The sequence below is a fragment of the Sycon ciliatum genome, chromosome 13 (assembly GCF_964019385.1).
Source record: "Sycon ciliatum chromosome 13, ocSycCili1.1, whole genome shotgun sequence".
In the NCBI taxonomy this organism is placed as follows: domain Eukaryota; kingdom Metazoa; phylum Porifera; class Calcarea; order Leucosolenida; family Sycettidae; genus Sycon; species Sycon ciliatum.
In genome coordinates, this window is record NC_088655.1 from 20,173,547 (window position 1) to 20,187,826 (window position 14,280).

General features: G+C 47.1%; 1 long non-coding RNA gene across 1 annotated transcript; it reads left to right on the forward strand.

Moving 5' to 3' along the window:
* Positions 1-1,248: 1,248 nt before the first annotated feature.
* Positions 1,249-14,056, forward strand: LOC135829790 (uncharacterized). The gene is made up of 4 exons (XR_010555920.1): positions 1,249-1,441; positions 1,810-1,959; positions 11,245-11,396; positions 13,639-14,056. It is a non-coding gene; the product is annotated as an uncharacterized LOC135829790 (long non-coding RNA).
* Positions 14,057-14,280: the final 224 nt, after the last annotated feature.

Below are 14,280 nucleotides of genomic sequence, written 5' to 3' on the forward strand. Positions count from 1 at the left end.
CATACATACTCTCACACCAAGAGACCAGATATGACCGAGTTGACAGCCCAGAAATTGCGTACGCGTGCGACAGCCCGCGAAAGTGCACACTTTGCAACGACCTGATACTTGAAAAATTGACTGAAAAGTTACTGCGTAACCGTTATCTTTATCGGTTAACCGTTAATTCTTCGTAACCGGTCTGCAACCGGTTAAAGGGGAAGTTAAGGCAAAAATTAAAATTTCACCAGTTGTAGTCTTCGGGGTGCTGAGTCGAATGGTCGTGGTCCGAGGAAGCTGAGACGCTCCCTTCCTACTTGAATCCCAATCGAACTCGCGCACTTCCACCGAAACTGGGTGACTGCGCCCTACGAGATGGGGATTTGTATGCAAAATGTCACTAAAAGCGCCATTTCGTTCTTATAAAAGCACGGATGACCGCGATTGGCCCATATGTTGTAGTCTTTTGGACGCTGAGTCGACTGGGGTTGGTCCGAAAAGGCTGCGATGCAGCGTTCCTCCTTTATTCCCAATCGAACATGGTTGAACAAGTGGTCACGTGCTCCTGGGTGCCCAAATCACCTGGTCACCACGCCAGCAGGTGACAACTTTCACACCAAGGTTCAACTCGAGTTCAACTCGAGTGACAGGACTGCACCCAAAAAAGGTCAAACAGGCTAGTAAGTTGTACCCTGCAGGCACGGTGACCAGGTGACTGGCGTACGCAGGAGCACGTGACCGCTTCTTCAACCATGTTCGATTGGGAATAAAGGAGGAACGCTGCATCGCAGCCTTTTCGGACCAAAACCAGTCGACTCAGCGTCCAAAAGACTACAACATATGGGCCAATCGCGGTCATCCGTGCTTTTATAAGAACGAAATGGCGCTTTTAGTGACATTTTGCATACAAATCCCCATCTCGTAGGGCGCAGTCACCCAGTTTCGGTGGAAGTGCGCGAGTTCGATTGGGATTCAAGTAGGAAGGGAGCGTCTCAGCTTCCTCGGACCACGACCATTCGACTCAGCACCCCGAAGACTACAACTGGTGAAATTTTAATTTTTGCCTTAAATTCCCCTTTAATCGGACTAATCGTTTGAGCCCTACACACAACCCCCCCCCCCCCCCCCCCCCGCCACCTCCCACCAGCGGACGAAGCGCCACCAAGCAGCTAGCTCACCTACAATGTACACTGCATGCTACAGCCTACTGACAGTCTGTAGTAGTAGTACAATGTCATGCTACTGCGGTGTCCTCATGTAATTTGGTACTCAGATCAAGTGCAGCGGTCGAGGAGGCAGCTGAAAAAGGTAGAGAGAAGAGTTGACCACCTTCCGAAAATCCTTTCGACTTTGAAGTTTCGTGCACCGTCTTTCAGCAGACAAGTTTTTTTCTAACCTCGTTCGGTGACTCAAGTACGCCGTTGGAATCTCGCAGTCTAGCCCAGCTTGGTTTGAAACAGCGGTAAGCACGATCGGATGCGTTCTTCCTTCCCCGTTTCTCACCCTTCGGCTGTGGGTTGATGTGAAGCTAGCACACTCCTAATGGCTTCATTAATTATATTTGGCGACGCAATGGTTGTTTTCAAATGTACGTTCCGGTTGGCTTCGCCACAAGAATAGTGATTGAATGAATTGTCATTTTGACCATCAATATTTTGACCCTGCCATGGGTTCAGAATCACCTGTGTTTGAGAATGTGTTGGTCTACCCAAGGGAATGAATCGTGTGAATGGTGCATTTCCGAAGTTAGTCGCCGCTTGCGTTGGAGTGTAGGTCGATGTTTTCTCCCCTTCGTTGTGATTGTATTTTGATGTCGTGCACTGCAAACAGCTCGGTGAAGAGAATCTATGCGTGCGGACGCCTCGTGCTAGGGCGTTTGGGCGCAGGAAACCGCGGGTGCTGGCAGTCGCATCCCGCAACAGGAAATTTGTCCGAATACTTGTACCTGAGCAGCCGTCCCATCGGATCTCGAAGGACTAGGTGAGTTTCATTCATGGCATCATGTACTGTTATCCCCCAACGGGATGATCGCTGTGGACGTAATGCGTATTGATTCAGACGCGTTGTGGCGACACAACTGTTTCTACCGTTTTACTTCTAAGAGACATGGTTAGCATTTTACCGTTCACGCTATTTTCGACGGTCGGCCTATACCGTTTTTGTGTGTGTAGACATGGCATTTTACCGTTCACGCGCTAGATCCAACGGTGCTCGTACCCAACACCCAAAATACCGTCGGTTTGGTACCATTTCGACGATTGAAAGCTCTGTTTAGCGGGAGAACGAAACGGTAAGATTCCAACTAGGATTACCAGTCCTGGAGATGTCCTAGATAGGACATCACGGAACCCAGCATGCCCCAGCATACATGCTATGCTGTTCCCATAGTAATCGTGACACGTGACTCAAAACTTTGTGTCGCGTCCGAGGAAGATGAACATGTCGCACTCAAAACAAACGCAACGAAGGCCTTTCGTCTCAAAAGTAAAGAGTTGTCGTTCTCCTGGCGGCTTGCCTCAAGCGAGTCGAGATTCGTATCTTGCCTCTTGCCTTCACGAATTTATTCTCCTCGTTGTGGAGTACGCCTGGACAAAGGAACTGGCAAGCGAATCGTTTTGGTCGCATTGAAAATAATAATTGCAAGTGCACAAGAGGATTGGCGAAGCAATTTGTGTTCGCACTTTCACCAGAGCAGTAGCTGCTGCTGCGATAAAGTTTTTACTTTCGCCATTGGTTTCAGGCAGCAGAAGGATCTGGCTGAAAGCGATGGCGATACGTCCATGACCACCACGTCCTGGGTTGATATCCAAGAAAGACCGTCCAAGGTCCAGTTTTAGCCAAGAGCTGTCGTATCCAAGAAATCAAAAACGCCAACAGCAAGCTTCGGCCAAATAATATCTTCCAGGCAGTATTTTACGGGCCTAGCGCCTGCTGCCTCGTCTTCCTCCTCTGCATGGCCAGGTTTGGGGCGAAATGAACGCACGGGGCGTGAAGAAACCAGGGAGTAGTACTCCTCCCTGGAAGAAACATGCCAAAGGCCAAACATCGAACCAATCGTTTCCAAAGAAGTGCCGCGTGGCTACGAGAAACCCCACATGAAATCCCCAAACGGAAACGGCCATTCGGTCGGGTATTCGATGGCGAATCGAATATACACTACCTCAATCCCCGCCGATGTCTGATATTCTCCGCCTATTCCCTCAAACTTGACCAATTCGGAAAGAAATCCATCGCCATTACAATCGTGCATCCTCCACATACATTCAGAAATGCTCACACAGCACTTCTTTTCATCGCGTGTGCGCGACCGACGCTTCCATGACAACTCTGGGACAGGTAACCAATCAGACTCATTCAGAGTGCGATGTCCTAGATAGGACATCTCCCCGACTGATTACGTCACAAGGCGATCGTTGTATCAGGAGTGAGGACTCAGAAGCCGAACTGCTATTAGGGACCATCGCAAAAGTTCGCAGAAGCCCCTGGAACGAAGAGCATACGTTTGGGGGGGGGGGGGGGGGGGGGGGGAGGGAGTCGGTGTCGAAAATCGCAAACCGGGCTTCAATTCAAAAAAGTATTGACGACATGTAGGAGCTGATATAGATTAGCATGCCATCACAGCCGGCGTAAATCGCTTGTCAGGACGCGTAGTCCATTCATGCAACTGCGCGTGTCGCGTAGCTGGCTGCCTGTACACTGTGTGTAGTCTAGTACCAAGAGTCCATAAAACGCGTGGTTTATGGACTCTTGCTAGTACTAGTACTAGCAGGGGTTCATATAGGGTTTATGAACCCCTGCTGTGTAGTATAATATAATAATTATTATGTGTGAGCATCCAAGTGAAATAATGAAGCCCATATTGTGACTGTCGTTTCGTTTGAGGGGGGAGGGAGGGGGGTCAGGCCCGAAACTAACGGTCTTCGTTTCGGGGGCTTCTGCGAACTTTTGCGATGGTCCCTAACCGTGTCTCGAAAAAACACAAAAAAAAAACAGTAGACTTGCCCTCTACAGGCCGACCATCGAAAATAGCGTGAACGGTAAAATACTAAAATGCTAACCATGTCTAATGTCTCAGTACAAAGCCCAGTAAATATTTCCATTGGTCCCTAAGAGGCATGTTAGATCTGGACACGCTAAGTTGTCTGGGTGCTAGCCCAAAATGCGTATGTAAGGCGAGACCAAAATAAAATGGAGATTCCCAGGCAGGACCCATGTGAAATTGGTGCGGGCGGGCGAATTTAATTTTGTATTTTTTTCCCATGAATGATTCAATATGTACATGTACATGAGTACATGTGTGCATGACATGTTGAACTTTTTTTACAGCATTTTCGGATAATTTTTATTCAATTCTTTTACAGACAACAGGTACGTGGCTTACCCGTTCAATTATTTTTCTATATTTCGGCCAACGATGGCCCTGATCTGTACATCAGGGAGTCGTACAAGCTCGGGTTTGTGTGACTCCACGTCACAGATCTACTCACACGATCAGTACTGTACATGTATGAACTGTTCCAAAAAAATTGGCTTTGGGTCGATTTTGGTGCGGGAGCCTCTACTTCCTCCGCGTCATCGAAACCGTCGCAGCTTGACTTTTGATATAAAACGGGGTATTTACTCACCAGCACTCGTACCAGAGGCAAGGAATCGGACATAGGCGATAGTCATCAGTAATGGGTGACGGCAAAGTTCTATTTTCTGTTATTGGAAGCTGAAATTTTTGAACTAGACGCAATTTCTTCGCTGATGTTGCTGCGATGGTAATTTCGACTCGCTGAGATCAGTCAGGTGTTGCAGCCTGCACATTTCTCGTGCTTATGGCCATTCACTCAAGCCTCATCACTGTTTTACCTTAGCTGGGGTGAGAATGACTTCGTGGAACGGGTGGCAGCGCTTGGTGAAACATCGAGGGGTCAGCAAACTAAATGCATGCAACAGCGATAAAATTTGTCGCTCTGGCTGAGACACTCAATACATGATTGTACCTGCAAGAGCCGTGTAGACTCTACACGTAGTGCTAGTGATGCACGCGCAGGTGCCGTACCAGTGATGCTGAAAAAGAGGGCGCGCTGGACATGATAGAACACTTACCTGCATGAGCTGTGACCACACAGCTAAAATAAATGGTCATGCCACGGCTAAAAAAAGTTCATTTCAAGATCGAGGTGATACCGCCGACGGTAATCAACCGACCTCGCAACGATCGTGTATTCTTACTAGGCTTCGTTGGTGGTGAAGTAGAAATCATCCAGAGCTAGCAGACGACAAGCATAGCAGCTCTTGTCCTGTGGAGAAAGTCAAAGCGTTTGAGATGAGGTGCGACCGACTTTCAACCTTCCTTGAAATATTTCGGAACGATATTTTTGCGTCCATTGACATCAGCGACGACGAGGACTTCATCTCTGCATGAAAACTTTCAGTCCAACTGTCCTGGAACGTTACTCTAGTCTTCAGACTATCATCCTGTGTAATAAGTTTTGAATGGTTTAGCTTATGGAGTTGTCAGTAACAAGTGACAAGTCACTGGTCAAACTGCGACAATTTCGATGACGCGGAGGAAGTATTTTTTTGGTCTCGCCTAAACGTGGTACAAGCACAGAATGCACTACTCTCCTGAACTCTCAGACTCTACATGCATGTTCAGTCAACTTCGCTAACAACGACTACGGATATAACGACAATTCGCGAATAGCGACAGACTTTTCATGCCCAGAGCAAAGTCCATTCTACCTGTATACATACAGTCAACTTCGCTTATAACGACATTCGGCGGGGCATCAAAAAAGTGTCCTTATTTGCGAAGTGTCGTTATACCCGAAGTCTCATTATATGTATTACAGTTGGATGGGACTTCGCTCTGGACATGGAGAGTCTGTCGTTATTCGCGAATTGTCGTTATATCCGCAGTCGTTATATCCGCAGTCGTTATATCTGCAGTCGTTATATCCGCAGTCGTTATATCCGCAGTCGTTATATCCGCAGTCGTTATATCCGCAGTCGTTATATCCGCAGTCGTTATATCCGCAGTCGTTATATCCGCAGTCGTTATTAGCCAAGTTGACTGTATAATGAGACTTCGGGTATAACGACACTTCGCGAATAAGTACACTTTTTTGATGCCCGGCCGAGTATCGTTATACGCAAAATTGACTGTACAGGGTTGCTCAATGAAATCCAGTCGCGTCACTCAAGTACACGCCGGGCGTTCCATGGACCTAGACGTGTGAACACTAGGGGCTGTGAAATGGTGCAAGGCGCAAACTTGAGAGTTCACGACTGGATTTCAGTGAGCAGGACTGTACACGCTTGTATTGGGCACTCTAGCATAAGAGATGCTGTATTCTACCGTAGGATCCCACAGATAGGCTCACTATCTCGTTGGAGAGTTCTTGTATGATGCACGTTGCCATAGCGACCAAAGCAGTGATGGTGCACATTCCGCTTCCATTGTGAATACAATAAGACAATTGAAAATTACAAAATCCTGATGTGATTGACCGTCTCTCTCGTGGAGCTAAGTGGAATGTGCGTCATGACTGCGCTGGTCGCTATGGCAACGTGGATCATGCAATTGGCGATTTGGTAAGCATGGTTCACTGTATACAAGCGAGAGATATGTCATTCGAACCGACGTCAAATCGACGTCAAATCGTCTTTCACGCTGAACCCTAATTCACAAATCGATGCATTTCCCCTGAAATTTATGTTGATTGTGTTGGTAATCGGATGGCCCAAGCGAAAACAAGTTGTGCTGCCATCGGGGACAGTCAATTCCAGTGCACGAGTGCTAGGCGGGACGTGAGAAAGTTGAATTACAAAGGCAGCGTGCCCTGCATTGACCCATGATCATAGTCCAACACTCTCCGTCATGGACTCTAGTTTTAGCAGTATTAGCTGGTTCATATTCCCGCTGATTTTCTCGCTACTTCTGAGTCATATTCCTGCATGTCAGTAAGACTATGCCCAGGCGTAGAGCTTGAACATGATAACGTCATGATGACGGTGCACCCCCCCCCCTAAAAATGTCGACCTAGTTTCAGCATGCACATAATGACCATGAATGACATACACCAGCCATCCTACACATATGCGGCCGTGCACCCCTCTAAAAGGGTGACCAGGTACGCCCCTGTGTACACACACCAAGATGCAGATGCTGCACACTGAACCATGCAACAACACTCTCAGGTTCAGCCTGTCTTCAACAATGGCCCTAGCCGTGGGCCGGTGAGCACGAGCGATAACCATATAACACCCGGCTCAGTTCAATCACACCCGTACACATGCAAACACGCCCCCCCCCCCCCCACCCACACACACATACGTGCACATGCACATCCATCTGTGGCAGCAGAAAGAAACAGTGGACTAACGATATTTCAGCCATTCTGCCATTTCAACTCCAACTGCACGTGAAAACTCGTTGAAGTAAGTTTGTCCCGTGTGAGGAAGGAAACTGTAAATCACTGGGCTTCCGATTGGGCCAGATAATGGATCCCAACCCCGTTTACAAGTGTCTGGTGTCTGGCTCGCAACGTAACTCGTTACGTACCGATATTAGATAGTGGTGTCCACTCTGCTAAATAATTTTGAATGGTTATAATATACAACAATTTTACAATTCGCACATCATGACTACTTACCACCTGCCAATTGCCGACCAGACTCGTAGTTCCGAAACTCGAATGGCTGATGTTTTATTTTTAGTGCACGCACTGTGCACTCCGTCGGACGACGAGCTAGAATGACGAATGCAGACCTACAAGGCGACACACGATGCCAAAGTGGAGGAACAATTCGCGGCAGCGTACCTAAAACCGTGCTCGCTGATCCACAGGCGTTATCGTCGTCGTCCTACAGCTGTTCCGCGTTCAAGGACTTGACCACGGTCCAATTATCCGGCTTCCAGAAGGTAGAGCCTTGCGATCGTCCGAAATGCGCAAGAACTTGTAAAAAGGTTATACATGTAGATAGATCTACAATCCCCATGATAATCAAGGAATTTTTTTAATAATCACCGTTCTTCTCGAGTCTTGGAAGTCAAGACTTGAGACGAGTGAAGTCTCGCGATCACAGCATAGCGCCTGTCTCCATCAACGACTACGTAAGTCGTTGAGTACAGATTCTATGCGGAGGTACAGTGCAGGCAACTGAAATCCGACCCCCTGAGCGGCGATGAGCGGTGGGTGATGTGAGCTCAGGGGGTCGGATTTCAGTTGCCAGCACTGCACATGTAGATCTACTACACGGCCCACTGGGCACTGGCACTACGGCACTACCGCATTTCCCCGTAAGTTAGTTCTCCCCAATGACTTAGTACCCCCTATAAAAAATACACTTTCCACTGCCGAGGTTATCACCCCGAAAGACAGTTCCCCCCGAAAGATAGTAAGTTCGTACCCGTCCTACATGTACAGACACCGTACAGTACATACATCATATGCACGGACACTAGAGTTGTGTAGGCTTCCCACTGCGTGTGGTTGAGGCTGTGTTTACATGAAGCGTTTCAATCCGGGTTGAGTTCGACCCAGGTCAGATTTCAACCCGCCATATGGCCATGTACACAAAATGAATGGCGCGTTTACATGGCGTATTGCGCTTGACCCGGGTTGAAATTTCGCCCCGGGTTGATTTCAATCCTCCCCCCAAGGGGAGGGTTGCCCCCAAGGGGAGGGTTGAAATCAACCCGGGTCTAGAAAATCGTACAAACGTACTTCTGTGCGTATCTCGCGCCAGGTTTGAACGGCACTGCAGATGCAAATTTCGCGCGAACGGATTCACGTGACCATACAGGACTGTAGAAGTGGACTTTTGGCGGCATATCAGTATTTGACCCGGGTCAACTGTCTTCATGTAAAAGCTCACCTCTTTTGTCTATCGTACAGACTTTCAACCCGGGCTGAACTCGACCCGGGTTTAAATTTCTCATGTAAACACAGCCTTACCCCGTAGTCCCCGAAAGATAGTACCACCCCCGAAAGTTAGTAGATCTACTCATGTGGCTGCTAAGTTCGAAAGTTAGAACGTACTAACTTATGGGGAAATGCGATAGTACAGTAGTAGATCTACTACACTGTAGACTGTAAATAATTTTACAGTCATTAAAAAAATAAAAAAATAATATAATGCACTGTAGACTGTAGACTGTAGAGTAGTGTAGCCTCGGCTGTACTGTAGCCTACACAAAGGCTACAGTGTATATTAGCCTGATAGAGTAGATCTACTATGGCGTAGAGTCACTCTGTCTACTACTACAGTACAGTAGTACTACTACAGTACAGTTGTACCAGGGGCGTAGGCAGGGGGGGGGGGGTGCTTTGGGTGCCAAAGAACCCCCCTCAAAAATTTCGATCTTGTTTCACTGCTGGTTCGAGAGAGAGAGAGACCATAGTATTACAGTATAGTATACGCAGACCGCTGATCACATGCGTGCCACTCTGCACATCGCACACTGTAGCCATCCCTGTTCAGACCAGGAAGTAGTAGGTACTACTCCCTGGTCTAGACCTGCAAGTACAATGTATCTGAAACCAATCCACATGCAGTGGACTATTAATTTTTGTCTCATGTCATGATTGGCCATTTTGCAATGAAATTTCTAGTCAAGGGAACTCCGCTTCGTGCCTGCTGTTGTGCAGTGTCACATCCGGCCTCAGCAGGCTCAGCGCATGATTTGCATCGCACTCCACATGTTTTGTTTGAAGTAAGGAATCATACAAACACGCCATTGGTGGAAGCAAGGAAGTAGCAACGCGGTCTATGGACGGAAAGCACACGTCAGATATAGCAGTTTACTCTCGCTATGTTTTGTATAATGTAGTTCTGGCTGTTTATTGGTCTTGATGGAGGTTGTGGCCCGGAAAGGCACAGTTTCTTTCAAGTGTTGCAAGTGTGGGTACAGCAGCAGAAGAGTGAAAGTAATGTTGAAGCGCAGTTTGAGTTTTTGTGGGGAATAACTTAGTGTAGGTTTGATCAAGGATGCACTATCAAACATGGCTCGAGAAATCCCACTTTAAAAGTTCGATGGAGAGTGTGATAATTCTGGAGAAAGCAGCATCCAGGACTTTGTCCATCATTAGTTGGAAGCAGGGAGTAGTAAAATATCATAATAATTACTACTCCCTGGTTGGAGATTTGCCATTCACTGATTGATTTTCAGCGTCAAATTTTTTTGTAGGGGTGAATTTTGCTCCCCCCCCCCCCCCATAGGGCTTGAAAGTGCTACGTCACAGCATAGCAACAATTTCAAAAATTCAAAAACTGGATCCACTTGGATCCAGTTTTTGTATGGATCCAAGCACATTTCAAGCGGTCTTACCCACAGCATGGTGATGTAGCCAGTGAAACTGACTGATTTGGCTACTGGGGGCGGGGTTACAACTGGTGGCGAAATAAAAGTCACACCTGCATGCGCCATGAGTGGGTTGCTATGCACCCACATACTTAGGCAATAGCACAGTCACACCTTAGTGGATCCAAAAATAGAAATCTGATGTCAACTTACTACTCCCTGGCCGTTTTGACGTCATCACTTTCAAGCCCTATTTCACGGATAGAATAATGTGCATGAAACTTAAAAGGACCAACATAAGTGCATGTACTTTTGTGTGGGGAAAGTCGTGGCACCCCCCTTGATCACTATCCTGGCTATGCCCCTGTAAGCAGAGCTTCATTGTTGGCCTCAAGTCAATTTATGCGGTGAGGTGGGGGTGGGGGACACGTTAGTTCAACTTAGTTGCATTCATGTTACCCTTACTTGGAGTACTGACTTTAAGATTGAGAAACACAAAATTAATAATTCATTCATGCTGTAATTGTGCTGTGCGCTGCTGAATCAGGGCGCTGTGCAACCCCAGACCTGCACTCTGCAGACACTGGGCTGCGTACTTGTGCATTGCATCGAGCAACCCCAAACCTGTAAGCACTGGACTGAATGTGTGTGTGTGTGTGTGTGTGTGTGTGTGTGTGTGTGTGTGTGTGTGTGTGTGTGTGTGTGTGTGTGTGTGTGTGGTGTGTGTGGTGTGTGTGGTGTGTGTGTGTGTGGTGTGTGGTGTGTGTGTGTGTGTGTGTGTGTGTGTGTGTGTGTGTGTGTGTGTGTGTGTGTGTGTGTGTGTGTGTGTGTGTGTGTGGTGTGTGTGGTGTGTGTGGTGTGTGTGGTGTGTGTGTGTGTGGTGTGTGGTGTGTGTGTGTGTGTGTGTGTGTGTGTGTGTGTGTGTGTGTGTGTGTGTGTGTGTGTGATGATGCTGTTGTGTGCATCAGGATAGCAAGATTGTGCTCTGCTAGAGTCCTGGTGGCCACTGATGTGTGTCAGGTGGGACATCAGCATCAGCAGGAACTACCCACGCTGCAGTGATCGGTGATACTGTTGACAGCGATTGGGGACATTGTTGTTCTTATCCCAAATATGGATGGTGAGTGTGTGTCGCAACACCGTAACGATAGCCAAGCTCTATCAGTGCGCTAAACTATCCACAAATAAGGAATTCGGGTGGACACACCCGTTACCGTAGCGCTGGACATCCGAACCAGTTCCGTTATATCACGACGTTTTTTCGGCACTTGCAACAATGAATGCCTTATTTCAGAGACGAAGCTCCGGGAAGCCTCTGCCCTTCTTCAGATTACGGTGAAGTCTGTACGCCATAGTGGTTGTCTCTTGTACACTCTCTCAGCATCCTTACACACTGTAACACATGTACAGGTGGAATCCTCATAATTCGAATATGGCTTAATTCGAACATAGCGCTTAGTTATTACTTCGAAGTAGAAGTTTTCCAGGACCGATTTCTATCAATACGATTCCCACATAACAATTTCTGATAATTTGAACCTCGAACTGGACACGTCCGGTTCATTAGAAGTCCTACGGGTTCCACTTACATAGAAAATGCATAGGATTTGTGCTGATAATTCGAAGTTGGCAAAGTGTAATTCGAAGTTCACTGTACACTGTACCGTGTGGTCAGTTCAGTTGAGCAGGCTGTGCCGGTCAGTTCAGTATCCATGAAATCTGTGTCTAAGGTCCATAGTGCAACTTTGCGTGACCATGAGAGCGTTTTGACATACTTATTGTCTTGTGGGTTCATGTTTGGATAATTAGAGTGTCCGGATAATTAGAAGTATTTTCCTGGGTGGGATTCCACCTGTACTGGGTTTTGAGAAAATAGGGCAGAGACTGAATTATGCTTTCCCATGGTATGATTTTTCTTCAAGTGCTCATGGGCTCAAATTTTGGTCAGAATTTTGAAGCAATAGGGGGTGAGACATAGTGCATGCAGGCGACATGACGTCTCGCTGACCATTCCCTGTGCCACCTGCATGATGTGGTAGATTATTTGAAGGACACTCACAGCTGAAACCAAGAGTATAATATAAGCCCCCAAGAGTGTGCAACTGCTGATATCCTTTCTATTGGGTTCGCCGACGGCGAAAACTCACATCACGCGGTGCAGTGTCGCAGTCATACGTTTCCAGCCCGTTTTTCACGAGCAGCGGAGTAATGAAAAACATTCTCTGACAGAAACTCACTGTGCGTATGCGAATCCCGAGCATGATCATGGCAGATATTCGGATTGCGCGCATGCTATCCTTCATCTGTACGTAGTACAAAACGTACCTGAGAAACTGATGTGAATTTTCGCCATCGGACATCCCATATGCAGAGTTGCACACTCTTGGGATGTTATACCATAGAATCCCGCGGATAAGCCCACCCGCGTAAAAGCCCCTGCCCGCGCATAAGCCCAGGGAAAGTTCGAACATCACAAAGCTTCATGGGCCTATAGCCTAGGTCATACCGAGAGTCCATCAATTATGGACTCTTGGCCATACCATGTATGTACATGTACATGTACAGGTACGTACTACATGCACATTATAGTTTTTTTCGTACATTTCAGCACAATCATCGGTTGTTTTTGTTTGCACAGTGGTTTTCAGCAATGTACTTCTCACTACCTTGATACTTTTCGATAGCGCAACTTAGATGTCGGCGTATAAGCCCATGCCCGTGTATAAGCCCATGTTCTTGTATAAGCCCACCAAAATGTCCTTGTGAAACAGATAAGCCCATGGGCTTTTCCGCGGGATTCTACGGTAATTTACTGTAGAAGCAAAAATATTCGTCTGAAATTTAATTTCGTCTTTTTCGTCCAAGGAGCTTTTGGACTAAATTAAATGCCGGACTGATGTTGATTTGTCCAGCTTTTCAATACACTTTTATTATAATCCATGGACGAAATTTACAACCGGACGAACTCCCTTTCTTTGGAGTTGACGAAATTATTGACCGACGACATTTTCTGCCTATGCAGTATTTATAGTCTTGCTGCAACTGGCAGGGCGTTGAGGTGTTTATATCATGTACAGGTCAATCTAACCTCTCCTGACCAAGTTCTTGCATGGCTGATATCAACGAGAGATCAACTATGTGTGCATGTGTGTGCGTGTGTGTGTGTGTGTGTGTGTGTGTACGTACACGTGTGTGCGAGTGTGTGTGTGTGTGTGTGGGCGTGCGCACGCGTGCGTGTGTGCGTGTGTGCATGTGTTTGTTTGTGTGTGTGTGTGTGTGTGTGTGTGTGTGTGTGTGTGCTTGTGTGGGTGTGTGGGTACATGGATGTCTGCGTGTGCATGATATTGCGGCATTCTACGCAGACAATCCATTCCATAGTGGTACGTTCGTCAATAGCGTCCTGGTGTGGATGAACGATTTGGACCCGGATCGATTTCGCAACATTGCGCAACGGAAGGACTTGTTAGATTTCGAATCCATTAGGACGCTAGAAAGAATAAACAAGAATGAAGGACCGTCTCAGCACAATCGAAAGCTGATCTATATGATTGCTGCCGGAGAGATGGAAACATATCTGAAACTCTGTGACGTTGTCAAGGTGATGGGTTTTAAAACGCGCTACGATGAAATGATCAGCATTGTGAAAGACCGTCTTGAAGGTGAATTTATACTGATACAAACTGGGAAGGTGTATAATGTGTATGTTGAACAATCATTTTTATATCAGACCAAAGCATTGACCGAGTGTTCAAACTGCGGGAAGCATAGAAAACTGGGCACTAAATTTTGTGACAAGTTTTCATAGGCAGTATTGAAATTCTTACATACCCACACACACACACACACACACACACCACCACCACCACCACCACATGTGCACTTTTTGTATGTGTGTGTGTGTGTGTGTGTGTGTGTGTGTGTGTGTGTATGTGTGTGTGTGTGTGTGTGTGCATGTGTGTGTGTGTGAGAGAGAGAGAGAGAGAGAGAGAGAGAGTTGCTGCATT